The following is an 18422-nucleotide window of genomic DNA, read 5'->3' as shown; positions in this document are numbered from 1 at the left end:
TGCTAACATCCCAGGAGTGCTAATTTCTCTATCAGCTACACTGGTCCAAGACTACACCTGGAATATTGAATGCACTTTTATTAGGGACAATTGAGAAGTCACTGACACTCCCTAGCCGACATGAGAACAATTCAGAAAAGAAAAGGAAGTTTCTCCAGTTGACATTTTTATGAACATTTACCCCAAGTCTGTGGCTTTCCACCTACAGAAAAATATGTTTTGTTGGTTTTCCCCTTCTTCTTCTTTTTTTTTAATGATGACCTTTTCTTTGTCAAGAATTCTTTTTCCCTCCCAGCAAGAATTTTCTGAGCCCTTGGTCTCCAGATTATGTTCCCCAGTCACAAGTCAACTAATAGTTGATGGAGTAAGTGACCAGTTTGACAGAAAGTGGCTGTATCTTTTCCTTAAAAATAAATCTGCCTGGTCATCCCCATGCTATTATTTTCTCCCTGCAAGCCAAATGTTCAATTTCCCACTACTGTGTCTTGTGGGAAAGCTAGAACGCATTCCTTTCTCTGGATCTGCTCTAAAACTGGGTTCTACTCTCTATTCTTCTTCTTTTGTCTTTTCACTACATAAGATCTCCGAGGACCCTTCCAACTTTGTTATTCTGTGTTCTGTATTGTTTTCTGATATTCTGAGTTCCTGGAAGTCTACATTTCAAAACCACCTATCGTCTAACCTTTGAGACTTCCGTGGTTGGATTTAGTGTATGATATTCACTGTTGGAGTGGTGAATGCTCCAACACTGTAAGTTTTAAAGAAGAGACTGGAGAGCTATTTATCTGAAATGGTATAGGGTTTCCTGCCTGAGCAGCGGGTTGGACTAGATGACCTCCAAAGTCCCTTCCAACTTTTACTACTACTACTACTACTACTACTACTACTATTATTATTATTATTATTATTATTATTATTATTATTATTATTATTATTATTATTATTATTATTATTATTTTCTAATAATACCTGCTGGTGTCATTAACGTCCTCCTGGTGTTAAAAATGGATTAATGGATTGGCTTCTGTTTGCATATGTGAGAGTTGACATCCAAGTTTCAGTTTAGAACTGGATTTAATAGCTTGGTCATCTTTTTTATAGTATATCCCTAATACTTTTGGACATCTTCCATCTGCCTTATATTTTAAAACAGGGGTGTCAAACTCAATTTCATTGAGGGCCGCATCACCATTGCGGTTGCCCTCAAGGGGCCGGGTGGGTATGGCCAGGGTGGGCGTGGCCTACTGAGTGGGTGTGGCTAGAGTGCGTACAGCTTACTGGGTGGGCATGGCCAGCTCTACATCATTCACATCAAGGGTGCCTATGGGGGCCCGGGCAGGAGTGGGACAGATCTGAGGGTCTCTGGCAGAAGGAGGGTCTCTGGGCCAGGGCCAAGGCAGTGGGGGCTGTTCCCTCAGTTTCCAGGATGGCTTCACGGGCCACATGAAACCACTTCGCGGGCCAGATCCGGCCCCCGGGCCTTATGTTTGACATGTCTGTCCTATTCTGATTGGAACATGGGTATATGCTACCTTTCTCTCTTACACATGCATTGGGTTTTGATAGCAACAGTAGGATATGAAGGATGTGTTTCTTTGGAAGCACAGACAAAATTTGCAAGCTCTTGATAAATATATTTAAGACAAAGAATAGATGATACACAAGTAAGTATGGGATTAATTGTCACAATGAATGATGAGCATCACTAGATTAGAAGAATGTAAAATGAATCATAAAGTTGTAGTATAGAAACCAGCTGAATTGATTTCAGGGCCCATGAGATCTCTAAGAATCCCCTAAATACCTGGCACATTTGCAAAGCAAAACAAATATTTAGGGAAAACAAAACAGGAGCGAAGGAGGGGAGTGAGGATGCTAAGCGTGGAATGCTGAAAAGACTTTGGAGAAAAATAGTGCATGAGTAGCCATTCCTGAAATAAAAAGCCAGGTAACTGGTTTGTATGTGTAATCAACTTGATACATTCACAAAAAGCCCATATGTTCATTCTCCAATCATAGCTTTCTGTTTTTGTCTCCACTTCTTCCACCATTTTCCCTCAAGAAACAATATTAATGGAGAAAAGATGGAATAGCTGCACTGATTTTATAGATACTATGAACTACTGTGGATTGATTTACTTATATTAAACTCATTAAAATAACTGGAACTTTAACCAATTAACTTCAGAGTCTTTTTCTTTTCTTTTCTTTTGATGGCCCTTTGTTGCCGGTGGAGTTGGGTTGTCTCAGTGGAGCTGAGCATTTATTGGCTGAATGCCCTTCCTGACACCTAAGCAGAGTTGGCAGCAGATATGTTCTCTTTGCACCCTGATAGAGAAACATCTGCCACTGTCTGGGATTGAACTCTCAACCTCCCAAGTGGGAAGCAAGCGTCTTTACCTATAGGCCACCACACAGCACACTTCAGAGGTCGACTATAAATAATATTAAGTCTGCATCCAGCCCTTATGATTTACCCTGTTTCCCAAAAGTAAGGTCTACCCCAAAAATAAGCCCTAGGTTGATATGGGGGTAGAACTGCCCCATATGCCCTGCACCCACTCACCTTGCAGCCAGGCCTCTCCTCTCTAGCCCACTTCTGTGGCGTTTTCTGCAGCCAGGCCTGCATTTCTCAGTCACAGGCCTTTTCGAAAGACCACTGCAGCTGAGAACCAAGCTATGGATAGAATCTATAGCTTGGTACTTGGCTGCATAGGCCTTCTGGAAAGGCCTGACTAGGAAATGCAGACTGGGATACAGCTGCAGAATGAAGCTGCTCCTTCGGTCAGAAGAAGTGGGCTGGCTGGGCGGGGCTGTTGGTGCCAGAGTTGAGTATAAAAGACCCCCCCCCCAAAAAAAGTAAGACCTGGTGCCACTTCTGGAGGCAAAAAAGAAGAAAAAAGACCTGGTCTTATTTTCAGGGAAACAGTAATACACATTTGATTTGTATGTACAAATTTTATCAGAACCAATTTTAAGACTTCATGCCATAAAAATATAAATCAAAAAAGCAGCATGTGAAACAAATATTTTGCTTTCTACATTCTATAATTTAGTATGATCTCTGTTAAGGACTTATTTTTGTGGTGTTCTTTTTCCCTGTGTAACTCATGTATTATGCTTTAACTCAGTACCTTTGGCTTTGTTTCAAGTACTGAAAAAATGTGCACAAAATGTGCTTTAAGAGCAGATTATGTTGTTTGGCATTGTTTAACTTATTCTTCTGAAGTCGAGCAACAGGGGTAAGATTATTAACCTCAGTTATTACTTTGGTTGCAGTTCATTTTGTTGCTCTTGGATTATTATGTTAAGCAAACTTAAAGTCAAAGAAAGAGGAAAAAGGAGAACTCTAATCACAACATTTAAAGCAAGTATTGGCCATAACGTTTAAAGCAAAAAAAGCAGACTATAAATGAAATAAAATGAACAAAATGTACTAGGGAATTGAATCCAGTAAATCATCCCCAGAAGCATTAAGATTTCATAAAAATATGAGTATCTTCGGACAACACCTGAAGACTTTAAATGTAAATTAGACCAGAGGCCCCCAACCTTTTCCGTTTGGCGACCTGGAGGGAAAAGGAGGAGCAGGAAAATTTATGTGTGCCCACACACCTGCATGTGCATGCACAAACAGGCCGCTCACACCCTGGCAGCGCTAGCGTCCACGTGACACTGATGGCGCTAGCCCTCCTGCGCAACACTGACCACTAACGCCCACGTGCATGTGCAAATGGAGCATGCAGTATTTATTCCCCTCGCGGCAGCACTAGCACAAGTGGGATTGTGCATAAACATGCGCGCACTTGCCAGCCATTCCCGCGGTCCAGAGGCCACAAGACCACGGACCGGTACTGGGCCACAGCCCATAGGTTGGGGAACCCTGAATTAGACAACCCATTGGGTCCTTTGAGAGGAAGCTAATGAAGTTTGAAGTGACCAGAATAAACATTAAATTTTAGGCTGACCATGATTTTTTTACCCGTGATCATCTAAGACAGGGGTGTCAAACTCAATTTCATTGAGGGCCGCATCAGCAGTGCGGTTGCCCTCAAGGGGCCGGGTGGGTATGGCCAGGGTGGGCGTGGCCTACTGGGTGGGCATGGCTAGAGTGCGTATGGCCTACTGGGTGGGCATGGCCAGCTCTACATCGTTTGCATCAAGGGTGCCTATGGGGGCCCAGGCAGGAGTGGGACAGATCTGAGGGTCTCTGGCAGAAGGAGGGTCTCTGGGCCAGGGCCAAGGTAGTGGGGGCCATTCCCTCACTGTTTCCAGGATGGCTTCACGGGCCACATGAAACCACTTCGCGGGCCGGATCTGGCCCCCAGGCCTTGTGTTTGACATGTCTGTTTTAAAACATTCTTTGTTTTGAGAAAGTCAAAGAAAAGTATGCACAAAATAGATCTTATTTAAAATGTCAGCCAGAAAAAAATAAGTTGTATTTCCATCCAATTACCAAACAGCCTGAAAACAAATGTCTGATGCTGTCAAAATCTTGACCTAAAGTCTAGAGCCTGTGGGGATGTGGATAGGGACAGGTTCAAGCCCAGTCTTGATAACATCAAACTATTGGTCATATTAAACTAGAGGGCATCAAACTATTCTCCAAAGCATCAGAGGGCAGGAGAAAAAATAATGATTGCAAACTGACCAAAGAGAGAAGCAACCTGGAATTAAGGAAAAATTTCCTGACAGTGAGGACAATCAACCAGTGGAACAGCTTGCCTCCAGAACTCGTGGGCACTCCATCACTGGAGATTTTTAACAAGAGACTAGACCAGGCATGTCAAACTGCCGTCCCGCGGGCTGGATGCATCACAACAAAACCGCGCCCTCCCCATTGCCGGCAATGGGGAAAAAGTCATGATACGTCGCACGACATCACATGATGTTGTGAGTTTGACATGCCTGGACTAGACAATCACCTGTCTGAGATGGTATAGGTTCTCCTGCTTGAGCAGGGGGCTGGACTAGAAGACCTCCAAGGTCCCTTCCAGCTCTATTCTATTCTATTCTATTCTATTCTATTCTATTCTATTCTATTCTATTCTATTCTATTCTATTCTATTCTATTCTATTCTATTCTATTCTATTGACACTGACTAACTGTGAAGTTTTGGACCACTCAGGTCCAGAGATGTTCTACCTTGCGTCCTCAGTCAGATTACATTAAGATGGAGCATTGGTGGTAATCTGTCCTGGGTGCAGGCAATAAGGGGGTAGTAGTTTGGGGATTTTATTTAGCATATGGCAATGTTACATTAGCCAGGAGACTACAATGCTAATACAGAATAGTAGTTTGGCTCCCTAAGACTGCTGGCTAGCTAGCCCTGTTTGGTTCATGCACACACAATTTCCAAGGGGTGCCACAGGGGGGCGAGCTAGCTCCATACCAGAAAGAAAGATGAGCAGCATTTTGCACCATCATCCAGGGCCCTCTCCTTCCAATGAAGCCACTCACAAACAAGGAGTCCCTATGGGAAAGGTCCAGTGCCAGCACAAAGTGCTAACTCATCTCCCCACCAAAATGGCACCTACAGTATTTATCTGCTTGCATATAGCATGCTTTTGAACTGATAGCTGAGCAGAAGCAGAGGAGTTCAGCCTGCCACACAATGCTAGGACTCAAACCTCTGGAGCAAAGACCATCTCCAGAGTCATTAAGCCACTGAGCTACCATGCCTCTACAATTTGGGGATGATAAGAAGGCAATCCAGAGGGTTGGTGGAGCCAAGTCTCTGCTGCCATCGCACCAATCACTATTTGGTGATGACCAAAATAGCACAGTAGCAGCAGAGGAGGAAACTGTTAAAAAAAATGAACTGCTCCAAATGCCAAATCCATTAGATGTGATACTGACTGTACTTTGCCCCTTTAGATTGGGGGAGAGCTTGGGGGTCTTCTTGGACTCAGAGCTCCTGATTGAGGAGCAGATGGCAGAAAAGCCATTTCCTCCATTTCTATCTCTTCAGTTTGCAACCTCTTCAACTGAGATGTCCCAGAAGAGTTCCCTTGTCTTCAGACTGAAGGACTGTGGTTGTCTTTGAAGCAAGATTGTCATTACAACCCAGCCTGTTTGGGGACAGCAACAGTAGCAAGTCAGTTTGCGTGAAGCTTCACCTCCTCTTTCTCTTCTTCTGCAGATTCAAGTGCCTTCCCACACTTCAAAGATTAAAAAGAGAGGAGGGGGAGATAGAGAGAGAGGTGCAGTGAGGCTTTCTCCTTGCTGAAGTTAAACTTTTTCAGCTGACGTGACAGCCTGGAAGAAGCCGGCGTGGATCCGATTAAATGAGAGAGCTAGGCACCGTACAGTACATTACATCTTGGCCAACCTTGGAGAACTTGATGAACAAGTAAAAGAAGCATTCGTTCTTTTCTAGGTTTGAGATCTTTCACATTAGAGTTGCTCCAGTGCCATCGGCATTAGACAAGATTAGGCTCCAATAATGCATTCAGTACTTGGATTACAACCAGCGGTACACAAACCAGAGCAACATTCAGTTCAAGCCCATTTTGGCATGTGGAAAGTGTCCGGAATAAATAGACCAAACCCAAGAAGGATCACTTTGATTTACACCCAACCTAGTGGTGGGATTCAAACAACCTGAATGTCCGGTTCTCTGCGTGGATGCAGGCCTGGGCCACCGAGGCCTAGAATGGACTTCCGGAAGTGACATCCACACACTTCCAGCAGTCCGTTCTAGGCCTGGGGGGGCCTCCTCCAAGCCTCCAAGGCCTAGAACAGACTTCCGGAAGTGACCTCCATGCACTTCCGGTGGGCCGTTCTAGACCTGGGAGACCTCCTCCAGGCCTCCGAGGCCTAGAAAGGACTTCCAGAAGCAGCATGGGTTCAGCCGGTTCTCCGAACTCAACAGAATTTAGCTACCACTTCTACCAGACCGGTGCAAACTGGCTGAATCCCACCACTGACCCAAACCTAAAGCAGGAGCAGGAAACTGAAGTGTTCTGTCTCTCATTCACCAGCATTAGAAACCAGGAGAGGTCTGTAACTCCTAAATTGGGAGCTATTTTTCAATGGCATCAATATTCCTAGGTGGATGAAATACAGGCAGTCCTCAATTGACCTCAATTGACAGGCGAATTTCTGTTGCTAAATGAGACAGTTGTTAAAGTGAATTTTTTCCCCATTTTACGACCTTCTTGCCGCAGTTGTTAAATGAATCACTACAGCTTATATAAATGGCATGGTTGTTAAGTAAATCTGGCTTCCCCATTGACTTTGCTTGTCAGTAGGTCGTAAAAGGCGATCGCACGACCCTGGGATATTGCAACTGTCATAAATATGGGTCAGTTGCCAAGCATCTTGATCACATGACCCTAGGGAAGGCTGCAATGGTCATAAGTATGAAAAAGAGTGATAAGTCACTTTTTCCAGTGCTGTTGTGATTTTGAAAGGTCACTAAACTTGTTGTAACTTGGGGGTTACCTGTAAAGTCTCCAAATTTCAGCTTGAATCCTAATAACTTTGTAAATGCTCTATTGTCATTTTCTTGGCACTGATATTGAAAGGGTTTCTCCTTGTCTTTTTGCTGTTATTGTTGCTGTTGTAATTATTTTGGTGCTGTTATTGTTATTTTACTTCCCAGTATAATTTTTCTTCCCTGAAATATCTTAGAGCTCTCCCTTCCCAGGGCAAAATTAGCTAAAAGTTTTGGAGATCAGCAGAGGTGTCACAGATGTTGCCATCTAGCAAGGCTCAAGCAGATTAAGCAGAGAGAAATTAGTGCGGGGATTTAGGATACATGCTTCTTTAAATTCTGCTTTTGTTTCTTAAAAGAATATGGATTTTTTGTTTTGGGACAAAAGTAGAGGACCTTTTCAGGCAGAGCTGCTCCTCCTCTGGGGATTTAAACCTACTCATTTTCCAACTGATACATGCAATTGTTTTGTGCTGAAGGAGCCATTAGAGACTTGGGGAGGAAATAAAAGGGTTGCTGTTTTTAAATGGATAATGTCTATAAAAACAGCAGACACCAGCCAGGCTCCAGACAAATAGCTGTGCAGCTTTTGCAAAAGTCTGCTGGCAAAAGTGTGGCTCTATCCACAGACGGATAGGTTTTTACTGAGGATAGGGTAGAGGGTCTATACCCCTGCTTGGAGGTGAGTGGGTGAGTAGTCCCCTCTTTATCCAGACATTTCATCAGGAATTTTTTGTTGCACAGTTCGTCCTCAACTTATGAACACAACGGAGCCCAAAATTTATGTTGCTAAGTGAAACATTTGTTTATTTTATTTATTTTAATTCCATTTATATCCCGCCCTTCTCCGAAGACTCAGGGCGGCTTACAAGCTTAGCAGTAGCCTTCATCCTATGTATATGCCTGCTTATTAGGGCTTTCGACCCCCTCCCCAAGAAGCATTTTTTACAAAGTCAGCTTATTGCCCCCAACAATCTGGGTCCTCATTTTACCTACCTCGGAAGGATGGAAGGCTGAGTCAACCTTGAGCCTGGTGGGACTCGAACCTGCAATAATTGCAGGCAGCTGGTGTTACTTAAGGAGGCATTAGCCCACTGCTCCACCAAGGCTCTTAAATGACTTTGCCCCGTTTTGCGTCCTTTCTTGTCACAGTTGTTCAGTGAATCACTGCATTGGTTGAGTTATTAATACAACTGTTAAAGGAATCTGGCTTCCCCATTGACTTTTTGCTCGTCAGAAGGTGGCAAAAGGGGATCACGTGACCCTATGGTCACTGCAACCTTCACAAATATGAGTCAATTGCCAAGTGTCTGAATTCTGATCATGTGACCAAGGGGATGCTGCAACAGTCATAAGTGTGAAAACTGGTCACATGTCACTTTTTCCAGTGTTGTTGTAACTTTGATTGGTCACGAAATGAACTGTTGTAAGTTGAGGACTATCTATACCTTCATCAAAGCAAAGCATTATTTTTTTTTGAAGGTCTGCCTAATGCTAATATGCAGGACCAAATTCAACCCAGCACAAAGAGACACAGGCTTACAACATATATCAACATTTTAAATTTAATTTAATTCCATGAATCAACATTTTTCCTGCCAGCTACTGTATTTAAAGTCTCTCTGATGACCCATTTCTTAGACATTTGGTTCTGCTTTCTCTCTCTCTCCCAGACCTGGAGAAATTGAATTTTAAAAGAGTGGTTTGTTTTTCCTTTTCTCTCTCTCTCTCTCTAGAGTTCCTTTTTTATGCAGCATTCAGAAGGGCCAAGTCACTCCAAGCTTCTCATGATTCTCTTAATCTACTTGCAGGCACACTGAGGTTGTGTCAGGCAGAGAAATTGCTCGGTATTGTTCCCTTAAGTCTTATTGGAGCCGATGAAAGAAAAAAAATGTTCCAGGAAGTGTTTCAAAGGTGAAGACAAAGGCATCTTTTGCTACTAGATGGTCGAAGGTGTAATGGTATGTAAGAATGATCTTGGAAGAGGGAAGGAGGGCAGGAAGAGATTCTGCCTAGGAAACAATCAAATAAAAGCGGGAGAAGCCCAGAACTGAGTAATGGGCAGAGAAAGAAGATCAGCTTAAGGGGTGATTTAAAAAAGTGATGGTAGGAGATTTGTACTTTCAGACTTGCAAGATTGTTGTCAGCACTCCAGGTAGACCAGACAGGAAAAACAAAAAGGTGACCTAATTCTACTTTACTGTAAGGCTACTTTAAAGAATCTTGCAAGTCTGTTCTCCTACAAATCTGCCTCTCTTCCCTTCATCTTCCAAGGCCATTCTCAAAATCCATTGCAAAAGTAGGTTGAATTCTGCGATCATCTCTGCAACAGGTTGAGGTCTCCCTGGCTTCCCATACTTTCATCAAATCCCAAGGAAGGGAAGTTCTACAAGAAGAAAGTCCTACTTTGATGGTTTCCCCATCCTTGTGCAGTTATCATTCCCAAGATGGAGTCCCTCCCCTGGAGAAACCTTTCTCCTTCCTAGGAGGTTGGAAGAGAGCGGAGAAAAAGAGTGTTTCCATTTATTTGTCCACAAACACAGGGAACAATTTTTAACTTCATTTCAGCTCCCACTTGTGAGAGACCCCGTTGGCGTAGTGGGTCATCTGTCTAATTCCAACTTTGAGATTCAGCCCAAGCTGCCGCACATCACTAATCTTGGCCACAGCAAAGAAGACAGTAAGTAAAGAAATAAAATTACTGTCAGTTCTCTGCGAAATGCTTTTCCTGTTTCTCTTTTGCAACTGAACAAAGCATTGGAGTGGGTGGCAGATGGAAACATTTCTTTTACGAAGCACTAGATTGAAGTTCTGTCTCCACTGTTTTTCCCTTCTTGAAATGAAAAGAGTTTCTGTCCTCTGAATGAGTGGGAACATTTTATTTTTAAGAAGAAAAAAATCTGGTGGCAGTTTGTTTACCCTTGCCTTACTTTTACTATATGGTGATTAAAAGGTGTGTGTGTGTGTGTGTGTGTTTCTTTTGTTATATTTTTTAAAGCCTTGGTTGCTTGGCCAATTAGCCTTCCTATCTACCATCTTTTTTACTTGCAGCCACAATTGTTCCTTCTGTATTAGATTGCCATGGAAACTATCTAGCCAATCAGGGATCATACAAAGTGGGATGATGTCACGGTGCTATATAGAAAAATCAGATTTGACTAGAGGTGATATCTTTTCAGACAAATAAATTGAAAAGGATGTATCTTTTTCTTCTCTTTCCAATGACAGTATTTGGTGTTTTGTGGGGGAGTTTTTTAAAAAAATTATCAACAAATTCTATTTCAGAAGCTATTTTGTAACTTTTCTTTTCCTTTTTCATTACCCCACTCTGTTTTTACAGCCAGGACTTTACTATATGAGCTGGCTCTTCTGAAGTTGAAGCAGAATCTATAGGAAGTTGAATTCTCGCAATCTTCTGCATTTGGTTAAATTTCAGTACCAAACTCCACCCATCTCCATGTTGGACATTGTGATTCAACAACACCCTTTCCTGATCTGCGAGGTCTTGCTCACAGTCATTCATGCCTTGATCATCTCCCGTTTGGATCACTGTAATGAGTCTATATGGAGCTGCCCTTGAAGATCACCAGAAACTTCAATGGTCGAAAATGCAGCAATGGGTACAGCAATGGGTACCCCTAGGTTTGCCTATGTAACACCTCTGTTGCACAAGCTACATTGGCTTCCAGGTGTGTGTGTTTTTTCCAGTTGCAATTCAAGGTGCTGGTTATCCCCTTCAAAGCCCTCTATAATCCAGAGCCACATTATGTGCAAGTCTTCCTTTCCCCCTAAGGACCGCTATTTCTATAGCCACCCAGAGAGACTTGGTTGAGTTGGGTGGCTATAGAAATTGAATGAATGAATGAGTGAGTGAGTGAGTGAATGAATGAATGAATGAATCTGCCCATTGTACCAGGTCAGATATAGTGTGAACATTCCTAGTAAAGGTAGATAAAGGAGTCCCTGTGGATTTTACTCTAGTAATTGTAGCAGACACTAGTAATTGTAGCAGTCGGAGGAGGTGCTTATCTTTGTTTCTTTAATTCATTGAGCCTGCACTGTATGAAGTCATTTCCATGGTCATGTGGTCAGCATAACATTATGCTGCAGTGCAAACATACAGTGAAACACTCGCATTTGCCTGCTTTTGAACTGCTAGGTTGGCAGGAGCTGAGGCAAGTGATGGGAGTTCACCCCATCACATAGTGATAGGACTTGAACCGCCAGAGTATGAACCCTCTCCAGTATCTTTTAAGCCACTGAGCCACTGTGCCCTCATGGACATTCCTAGTCCCTTCCCCTAAATATTGCCATCTGATGGAAGCTAGGAAGCAGTGCCTTTTCTGTGGTAGCCCTTGCCTTATGGTACTCTCTGCCTCCTGAAGTTTGGCTGGACTCCCCCCCCCAGTCTTTTGTAAAGCACTGAAAACCTAGATTTTCCCCCAAAATACTGGAATAAGATCGGATAATTGCATTACACATTAGAAGTTTGACTTCGTGCCAGTCTTTGCTGTTTCAAATGTTTTAATCTGCTTAGTTTTGTAGTTTTAATACGATTGCCATTTTAACTTTTGATTGGGAGCCACTCAAAATTGGTTAGAAGTTACGTGGCTATATAAATGTCTTAAATAAATAAATAAATATATCATCTGCTTGCTAGATATTTGATATTGTTCTTTTCCCAGTCCAGAGCATCATCAGTGTTAGCAACCGTGAGAAGTGGTTTCCTTTGTCTCTGACAAAATGGCTGCAGCAGCTCTGTGTTTTAAACCCGGTAGAAGAGCAGCTCTGAAACCCTCCATCCCATTAAAATATCAGCCAAGTCCAGACAATTTGCTCTCTCAGTTCGCTATGGATTTACAGATTATCCTAATAGCAAGACTAATGGTTAACCAGGTCTTGACAAAGGCCGTAGAAGCAAACTTCAAGATTGGTGACCTTAGTAGCCTTGAATTCACATGACTCTGTTCCATGACCCAGATAGCTAAATAGTGGTCATTAAAGCCGAGGTGACTGCAAGCATCAATACAAGCTTCTGAGATGATTGGCTACAGAAATTCCCATCTTTAGATAATTGCAATATTCTTTAGGGAGCCATCTATTTTAATTTCACAGGGGACAAGTTTGGAGCAGTGGCAGTTCAGTTTGATCCATCACCAAGTGCCTATACCTTTTCCACCCTGCCTCAAATCATCCTAGATCAGGCTATTAATCGGGCAGTTGGCAGTTTCTGTAACAGGAAGAAAAATAAGTCTGCATCTGTTCTATTTGATCTTCATCATTAGAAAAACAGCCTCCGGTCCTGCTGAATTGGGATGACCTATGAAGCACCTTGTGAAATGGAGAAAGTAGCAACATAATATTAAGATTAAAATTTGTGTCCCCAGAAATGCTCATTCTGGGAATAGCTGGTTCAAAACACTATTTTTTTTTCAATTTCATTGTTATGCTATCAGAAATAGCCTTCAAAATTAAATGATATTGAGTGTCCTTTAAAAAAAGGTGTCAGATTGTTTACAAGTTCTTTTTTAACCTTATTATTAGGTGGTCCTTTAATTCTATGACACAAAACAGGTGTTTCAAAAGTTTGGGAGCATAGAAACTATATAGTCGTGCCAATTTTAGGGAAAGTCTGAGACCTGTATGATGAAGTTTAGGTAAATGATTATGTGCATGATTAATTTAGCAATTATAGTATTTAGTATTTATATTCATAGGGACGCGGTGGCTCAGTGGGTTAGGATGCTGAGCTTGTCGATCAGAAGGTCAGCAGTTTGGCGGGTCGAATCCCGAGTGCTGCGTAGCAGAGTGAGTGACTTACTCGTCCCAGCTTCTGCCAACCTAGCAGTTCGAAAGCACATAAAAAAATGCAAGTAGAAAAATAGGGACCACTACGGTGGGAAGGTAACAGCATTCCGTGCACCTTTGGCGTCTAGTCATGCCGGCCACATGACCACGGAGATGTCCTCAGACAAGCGCTGGCCCTTCTGCTTTGAAACAGAGATGAGCACCGGCCCCTAGAATTGGAAACGACTAGCACACATGTGCGGGGGAACCTTTACCTTTTACTTATTTATATTCATGCCAGATTAGAGTGGTGCAGTGGCTCATTGATTAAGATGCTGGCCTTGCTATCTGGAAAGCCAGCAGCCCAGGTTTGAGACCTGAGCACCATGCAATGGGGTGAGCTCCTGTCCTTGCCTCAGCTCCTGCCAACCTGGCAGTTCAAAAGCATGCAACTGCAAGTAGATAAAGAGGTACTACTTCAATGGGAAGGTAAGAGTGCTCCATGATGTCCTGCTGGCCACATGACTGCAGAAATGTCTTTGGACAGAGCTGGCTCAATGGCCTTGAAATGGAGATGAGCACCATCCCCTGTAGTAGGCAATGACTAACAGAATAAAATCCACAGATTATTTATGCCAAATTAGCGGGATGTAATGTTATAACAAATGATATAATCTATTATTTCCCAGTTCAAAACTGATTTTGAGGTACATTTGAGATTGAGAATGAAAGTATCCCAAAGAACAGGAATACAATAATGTGTAAAATCAATTATCAAGAAAAGATAAAATTTATATATATCAATTTAACTGCATCCTAGAACATATAATCATGTAGTCAATCAGAGGCAAAAAAGAACCCTGGACTTAATCCCAAATAGTGTCCAGGTCTAGTATAATATCTGAATAATTCTGAATCAATAGTACTAGAAATGACAATAGTGCTAGAAAATATACTATATATGTAAATGGAAATTGAAAAAAAGAACTAATGTGAGACTCAAATAGAGTCATCCAGTTCAGTTTTAAATCTAAGGAACTATCATTCTTAACCCTATTTCACTGAACTATTACTTTTTATACATAATTCACAGAACATATGATGTAATGGTAGTTCCTAATTTTGATGGTTATTAAAGGGTATTTTACATATTTAGTTGCACAGACCTATTATTGGTTATAAACCATGCAATCTCCAAGTTCAGTGACCATTTCAGCACCATAAAGATCTCCATGTCATATGAAAAGATATTAAACCTTCTTAAACCTTCTGAATTGGTGTTTGCAAAGAATTGAAGACCTGCATATTTGTGGGGGGGGGGGGGGTTGGGACAATGAATTATTTTGTTTGGGAATGGAGGAATTGGCAGTTGCATGTTGTTTTTTTACTCAACTCTCAAGACTGAATACCAAGGTTGGAGAACAAGAGCAGATGTCTATCATAGGGATAGACAACAATTCCGCCGGGACCTGAAGACCTGGCTCTTCGAGCTCTCTGGCCCAGGCTGAGAATTTTAATTTAGTTTTGATTTTAATTTTAACTGGGGTTTTACTTATTCAGGGACGAATATAATTTTTTTTAATTTGTTTTTAACTTTTGTATTTTTGTTTTTAATCACCCTGTAAACCGCCCTGAGTCCTTCGGGAAAGGGCGGTATATAAATGTAATAAAATAAATAAATAAACATAGCCAGCAATACTAATGGTATGGAGAGATGGTAGATGCAATCCACAGTCTCTAAAAAGACCGTGTAATTTCCATCCTTGTTTTCTTGGTTCGGATCCTATTTCTGGTTTCATCACAGACATTTGTTCATTTTCATCCCATGACAAAGGAATGATATAAACTAAAATCACCATCACCATCACCATCCATAATTGCATCAACAAAGGGATAATTTTAAGATCATGGGAATGAAAATACTGCTTTTTATTGCACTAGTGAGATGACATTAAGAATATCTCAATTCCTCAATGGAACTACACCTACATGGAGTGAAGCATTCAGTGGGGTTCCCCAAGATTCTTCAACATCTTGTACACAATTTAGATGAGGTGAACTCAAATTTGCAAGCTGGCAGGAATAGCCAACACATTAGAAGATAAGCTCCAAAAAGGTCTTGACAGATTTGAATACTGAGCCCTGGAATGGGACAACTTGCTCCAGCCAACTCGCCATGGCCAACTCACCACAGGACAACTCACCACAGGGCAACTTGCTGCGAGACAATTCAACAATTAAATTTAATTGTTTAATTTAAAAAGTATTTTATTTTTTGTTATTCACATTTCATTTTGTCCCTCCTCTGACATCCTTTCTTTATTGGTTCTGTTCCACTATTTCTTCAATACTAATGCAATTCTTGTCCTGTGGCAAGTTGTCCTATGGTGAGTTGGCCATGGCAAATTGTCTCATGGTGAATTGACTGCGGCAAGTTGGCCCTGGCAGGTTGGCTGCGGTGAGTTGGCCATGATGAGTTGGCTGTGGCGAGTTGGCTGTGATGTCGTAGACCCCTGGGCCCTATCCAACAAAATGCAATTCTGTGATGAGAAAAGTAAAATTTTGATCTTACACAAGAAAAAACCAAATGCATGTGTATAGAAGAGGGGGTACCTGGATTAACAGCAGTAATTGTGACAGGGATGTTGGAGTCCTAGTGGAAAAACATTCAAATATGAATCAGCAATATGATGAATCTGCCAAAAAGCCAATGCGGTCCTAGGCTTCATCCACAGAGGGATAGGTCACATGAACTTTAGTACCTCTGCTTTGGTAAGGCCATACCTGGACTACTGCATCCAGTTTTGGTCACCACAATACATAATAGAAGCTAAGACTTTAGAAAGTGTGCAGAAAAGAGAAACAAAGATGATAAGGGTTCAGGAGAGTAAATCTTAACCAGTGGTGGGATTCAAATACCTGAAAAACCAGTTCTCTGCATGGATGCAGGCCTGGGCCTTCGAGGCCTAGAACGGACTTCCAGAAGTGGCATCCACTCACCTCCAGTGGGCCATTCTAGGCCTGGGAGGCCTCCTCCAGGCCTCCAAGGCTTAGAACAGACTTCTGGAAGCAGTGTGCATTCAGAAGGTTCTCCAAACTCAACAAAATTTAGCTACCAGTTCTGCCGAATCGGTGTGAACTGCTGAATTCCACCACTGATCTTAATATGATGAATAGTTAAACTTTTAGCATGTTTAACCTAATGAAAAGAAGACCTAGGGGAGACATGATAGGATGATAGCAATCTTCCAAAGCTTGAAGAGCTGCCACAGGGAAGAAGGTGCCCACAGCACTGAGGGAAGGACAAGAATCAATGGGTAGAGGTTCATCAGAAGGAGATCCATCCTTGAAATAACAAGGAATTTGCAATAGTGGGTGAATATCTATAGCTTGGGTGTAGGATGAGGGTGAAGGTTCATTGTCTGAGCTTGTGGGTTGGTTTCCAAACGTTTCATTACCAGGCTAGGTGACATGACACAGACGGTGGGGAAATAACCCTCACTCAAAGAAGCAGATATGACCGCCTGGAGCCAGCCTCGTGTCCTCTCCCTAGCTGCATAAACCAGCCAGGAAGGGCACGGATCCAATAAACATGTGGTGGAGCTCAGCTTCCCCATAATCCTGTCCACTTCATCAGGGGTCACAGAATCAAACTCCTCCCAGATAACATCGACAAGACCGCCCGTGTCCTGATCGCCAGACTCTGCCCAGCTGGAGTCCAAACCGGTCCGAATCCGAGCGATTTTATCCGACAGATGTTGACTAAATTCCTCGGCACGACCCTGCAAGGGATCCTCCCTCACCTCCTGATTAAGAAGTGAGCGAGTCACCCTAAACAGGGCGGCTGGGCGATTATCTGCGGACGCGATGAGGGTGGAGAAGTAATTACACCTCGCCACCCTCATCGCTGCGAGATAAGACCTAATATGGGTTCTTAACCACAACCGGTCGGATTCAGATCGGCTAGACCTCCAGCAGCTCTCTAGGCCCCGTTTCCGACGCTTCATCTCCCGGAGCTCCGCGGAGAACCATGGAGCTCGCTGGGATCTGCACCGGGTCAGGGGCCACAAGGGTACAACCTGGTCAAGTGCCTCAGTGGCTGCCCTTATTTCCCCACCGTCTTGAAGGAGGCGGTGGTGAGACCTCTCCTCAAGAAGCCTGCCTTGGACCCAGCTGTATTGAACAACTTTCGTCCAGTCTCCAACCTTCGCTTTCTTGCGAAGGTTGTTGAGAGTGTGGTGCCGCATCAGCTCCCTCCGGCCCTGGAGGAAGCGGATTATCTGGACCCTTACCAATCGGGTTTCAGGCCCAGGTACAGCACGGAGACGGCATTGGTCGCTCTGGTGAATGATCACTGGAGGGCTCGGGATAGGGGACATTCCTCTGTCCTAGTCCTATTAGACCTCTCAGCGGCTTTCGATACCATCGACCATGGTATCTTGCTGCGGCGTCTCAGGGGATTGGGAGTGGGAGGCACAGTTCTTCAGTGGTTCTCCTCCTATCTCCTGGGACGCTCGCAGTCGGTGTTGGCAGGGGAGCAGAGATCGGCCCCTAGGTCTTTCGTTTGTGGAGTTCCTCAGGGGTCGGTTCTCTCGCCTCTCCTGTTCAACATCTACATGAAACCGCTGGGTGAGATCATTCGTGGTTTTGGAGTTGGGTATCATCAATATGCTGATGATACCCAACTTTTTATTTCGACCCCAAACCACCCCAGTGATGCCCTCGCTGTGATGTCCCGTTGCCTGGAGGCGGTTCGGGTCTGGATGGGGAGGAACAGACTTCAACTCAACCCTGACAAGACTGAGTGGCTGTGCATTCCGGCATCCCGGGACATTCAAAATGTTCCATCCCTTTCTATCGGGGGTGAGCTGTTACCCCCCGTGGATAGGGCTCGCAACTTGGGAGTCCTCCTAGATTCACGACTTACCCTGGAAGATCATGTAGTAGCCGTGACTAGGGGGGCTTTCGCCCAGGTTCGCCTGGTGCGCCAGTTGCGGCCCTATCTGGACCGGGATGCCCTGTGTACGGTCACTCATGCGCTCGTGACCTCTCACCTAGACTACTGTAATGCTCTCTACATGGGGCTTCCCTTGAAGACCACTCGGAGGCTCCAACTGGTACAGAATGCGGCCGCGAGAGTTGTCTTGGGAGTTTCCCGGTACTCCCATGTTACACCTTTGCTCCGTGAGCTGCATT

This window comes from Vipera ursinii (assembly GCF_947247035.1).
Source record: "Vipera ursinii genome assembly, chromosome: 3".
NCBI lineage: Eukaryota > Metazoa > Chordata > Lepidosauria > Squamata > Viperidae > Vipera > Vipera ursinii.
Note: the sequence above shows the minus strand (reverse complement) of the source record.